The sequence below is a fragment of the Mastomys coucha genome, unplaced genomic scaffold, assembly GCF_008632895.1.
Source record: "Mastomys coucha isolate ucsf_1 unplaced genomic scaffold, UCSF_Mcou_1 pScaffold14, whole genome shotgun sequence".
In the NCBI taxonomy this organism is placed as follows: Eukaryota; Metazoa; Chordata; class Mammalia; order Rodentia; family Muridae; genus Mastomys; species Mastomys coucha.
The window spans coordinates 19,038,083-19,038,484 of record NW_022196896.1 but is presented as its reverse complement, the minus strand read 5'-3'; positions in this window follow the sequence as shown (position 1 = coordinate 19,038,484).

The following is a 402-nucleotide window of genomic DNA, read 5'->3' as shown; positions in this document are numbered from 1 at the left end:
AAAAGAAAAGAAAAGAAAAGAAAAAAAGAAAGAAAGAAAGAAAGAAACCACAATTTTTATAAATGGAGTAATTAAATTGTTAAGCCATCTATAAAAGAGGGAACCCAAGGGGAACCTGTACTGTTAATATTATCAGATGAGAGAAAGCTAGTCAGTCCGACCCACTAGCAAATGTATTTTTCTTATTTCCATGGATTTATACAATTTAATATCTAATATGTTTTATGACGGGTATAGGGTTGTGTACACATACATGTGTGTTTTTCACTACAATCTACATTAAAGTTTGATAATTGATATTAAGGAAGGAAAATCCAGATAATATTGTAATGTATTTTAGTAACATGCCCAGCACATTGTATAAATGTGTTGACTGAGGGGATTCATATTTTTTTCACATTA